Below are 4,084 nucleotides of genomic sequence, written 5' to 3' on the forward strand. Positions count from 1 at the left end.
GGAAAGCGGCCTGAGTCCACGTGGGGATGCTGTATTTGTTTACTCAGCCTTTTCCTACACTGCAGGGAGAGCAGCAGCCTCTGGGTTTCACCCTCAGGAAGTGTACTTAGTGGTAGGCTTTCTTTCTTTTCCTGTTAGTTTCCTGTGAAGGGACACCAATGTCTTTTATCAGCAAGCGATAAAAAAGGATGTTTTCAGGCAAGTGCAGACAGACAAACCTATTTCCCATCCCAGACCCACACCATCCTGGTGCCTTCTCTAAGGGTCTGATTTTAGAAATAACGAAAGAGGTTGATTTTCTTCTGAGTGTTGTGGATATGTGAGTGTGAAGTGTGTGTGCGTGTGCGCACATGTGTGCACGTGTATATGGAGACCAGAGGTTGTCAGCGGGTATCTCTCCACATCTTTCATTTTATTTTTATTTCTTAACATTTCCTGGAATTATTTTATCTGTATGAGCATTTGGCCTGCGTGTTTGTATGTGCACCACATGCATGCCTGGTGCCTGTGAAGGTCAGAAGAGGCCGCTGAATCGGGAGATCTGGAGTTCAAGGATAGGTGTGAGGCAGCCGCCAGGTGGGTGCTGGGAACAGAACCTGGGTCCTCTGAAAAAGCAGTAAGTGAAGTGCTGTTAACCTCTGAGCCATTGCTCTAGCTCCAGATGAACCCTCTCCCTGAATCTAGAGCTCCCAGTTTGGGCTCGACTGTCCTAAGTGTTAGAAACATGCACATTGCATGCCAGGCTTTTGACATGGTTGCTGAGGCTCTGAACACAGGCTCTCATGTCCGCACGGTGAGTGCGTTGCTGGCTGAGCCACCTCCTCAGCCCTCAGAAGCTGATCTTGCTGTTTCCCTGGTGCTGTCTTCAATCTTACTTCCACAGCTCTTAGTCTAGCTGCCTCCTCGCCCTCAAGAGAATACTTACATCTTCCCCTGGAGTAAAATCTCACACGCTCCCAAAGCAGCTTCACATTGTGTAGGACCAAAATTAGAGGCATGGGATTGGCATAGCCTAGTAGTTATATTGGAGTGTTAGCATGAGGCGGCAGCTTGTGGTTTGTTAAAGTTTTTATTTCCTGGAACTCTTACAAATCACATAGCTTTTACCCAAGGTTGGATCCTATGTGCTCATTCCCACTCATCCAACAGATCATCTTCAGAGATACTGTTGCAGGTGAGGCCCTGACATCACCTCTCAGCCACCACTTGATTATGTGTTTCTGTGATACACATCTCCTGTGGGTAAACTTGCTTGGTTCCTCTCCATCCTACAGAGCGGCAGCTCTGTGAAACCAAGGATGATATCCTTTCTATTCATGACTGCCTCACTCAAGGTCCAGCCATCAGTAGATCACTAAGTATTTAGTGAATGAATGAGTGAGTCAGAAACTGTCTCTAGGAGTAGCCTTACCACAGTCATTTATTTTGGGGTCTTATTAAAAAAAAAAAAAAAAGACATGTGCTAATTATCATGTTATGATCACTGGTGGTTATAGTAATTTGTAGGTAAAGGGACAGTGGTGGAGAATGACTAAATAAAGCTCCCCACTAACTAGTACCTGTGGGCCATTCCAGAACTCTGAATTTTGGATCCCACTGCCTGCTTCTGTTGGACTCCTGTAGACAGAGCCATTCCTTTGGGAAATTCTGCACGGAGTTTCCTACTGCCCTCCTGATTGCCGACGTGAGGAAGAGGCAGAACTCTATTTCTCCTACCTCAGCAAAACCTTTCTGCTCTGAAATTAAAGATCCAAGCCTATCTGCGGCTTTCCCTTTCAGGCTCTGAGCGGATTTTTCCCCTCTCAGGTCTGGGCTGAGTCACCCCTCCTCTAGCAAAAACAAGATAACTCTCTTAGGATGGGGTGCTGGAAGTGGAGCCTCAGAGTCTAATCTCCTTCATCCTTTCAAGCCAAGGTTCAAGCCTAGTTCTGGGAACAAGAGGGCAAGGCAAGAGAAAAGAACTGCAGCCCCGTTTCTTTCTTCCTCCCAGGCTCGTGGGCTTTCTTTTGTCTTCTGCCTGGGAGGAGGAGGCTGGAGAGGAAGAAGGGAAAATAAGCTGGAGGACACAGAACTTTGCGGGAAGGGGGATGGTCTGCTTGGGCAGGAGAGAGAAATTGGGATGAAGGGTAATGAGACATGAAGAATCCCCGGAGAGTCTTCAACGTGTCTCACATCCAGGACAGCTGAGGCACAGCCTAGTTGCCAGGACACCAGGGAACCCAAAAATGCAACCAGTGGGAGGTGATGACAACTGAAATGCTGGCAGATCTGATGTGGGGCTCCTAGAAAAGCTGTGCCCTGTACGGGCATCACACACTGCATAAGACTGAGTAGGCAAGAGAGGGCGTGGGCGTTCGGTGTGAGACCCTGAATCAGGAGGCCTACACTATTTCCAGCTCAGCAGCCAATTTATTGGGAGGACCCCAAGCAAAAGATGAAGGGCAGTGATGTGGCTTAATCAGCTCCCTTGGGGATGGGCAATGTTTTCAGAATGCTTTGAAATCTCTAGATGAAAGGAAGTGCTGGGGAAAGCTATCATTACTTTGAGTTCTGATCATAGAGGAACCAGGGTGGTTTTGAGTTCCTGTATCGGAATCAGAGACCAAAGTATTTTCATCTTGGGTAGACTTAAAGAGCTTTTTTTCCCCCAATGATATCAATTGACTACAGGATCAACAGCAAGGTCCCTAGAGAACACAAACCAGATTAGGTTAGAGAGCTGGCTTAGTGGGTTAAGAACAGCTTGCAAAGCCTGGAGTTGGGATCCCAGCACCTCTGGGTTCAGTGAGAGACCTTGTCTCAAAGGAATTAGATGGATAGTAAGACAACCAATGTCTTTTTCTGGCCTGGCCTCTCTGCATGAACACAGGTTGCATACCTACACACACATGTACATACATGACACAAACATATGAGCATGAACCACACATGTGCCTACACACACACACACACACACACACACACACACACACACACACGTGTAAGAAAGAAGAAATAAGCAGAACCTTATCAGCAGAATATAGCAATTTCTGAGCATATTCAAACAAGTTTTTCAGGTAGACTGATTTTCACCAGGGCAAACTTACCTAGGGGGTTGATGTTCAGGCTACAACACTTCTCCCTCTCTCTTATACTTTTACATGTACATAAAGGCTGCTTAAAAACTAGAACTTGGGGTAGATCTAGTGAGATATGGGTATCAAGCTGAAGCAGAAGGATTGCTTGAGTACAGAATTACATATTAGAGGCCAACCAAGGCCACATCAAAAGGTCCTGTCTCACACAAACAAATCAACAACAACAATAAAGCCACTTTGATTCACTGCAGGCTGCTTGGAGATTTCAGAACGTTTATGTCAGGTGTGGCCATGGCCAAATAGCCTAAATAAGTAAACCAGTAATAAGAAGAACCAGGTGATATGTGTAAACCTCGGTGTTCTGCAGATCTATGATTTCGGTATTTTCCCTCTTCATTTATCCCTTTAGACTTGACCACAAATATTCCATCATATCCCCTCTTCTCTCTCCTGTTTCCTGAAGCATCCAGACTGTTGTTTCAAAGGGACACCTTTGCTACAGAGCTCTCCAGTGAAATGACATTCCCTTCCTGATCTCTCCAATGCTAACAGGCCGACTAGACTCAAAACAGACCTTTAATCCAAGCCTGAGACAAGCTCATACTTGTTGGGATCTGCCTAAGAAGCAATGGTTTCAGGTCATAGTCATCTTAGGGAGGTACAGTTGTTTCCGCTCTTGCATAAAGTAGACAAAGGTCTAGCTGATGCTGCTTGTAAACCAAAAGGATCCTAAGACCAGGCATGGGATGCAAGCTCTCAGAACATAGGAGCTGAGTCTAAGTATCATAAACACCATGGACAAAGTGAATGTGGGGAATGTGGATGTCAAGTCCCAGGATTTTACAGTTCCAAGTTCCAGTAGAGTTAGGCTTAGGATAGATATGTATGCATACATACTTACATATATACATATACGTACATAGAGAGAGATAGATGGATGATAGATAGATAGATAGATAGATAGATAGATAGGTAGGTAGAGATAGGGAGAGACTACTATTTTAAAC

This window comes from Onychomys torridus, chromosome 14, assembly GCF_903995425.1.
Source record: "Onychomys torridus chromosome 14, mOncTor1.1, whole genome shotgun sequence".
Lineage (NCBI taxonomy): Eukaryota > Metazoa > Chordata > Mammalia > Rodentia > Cricetidae > Onychomys > Onychomys torridus.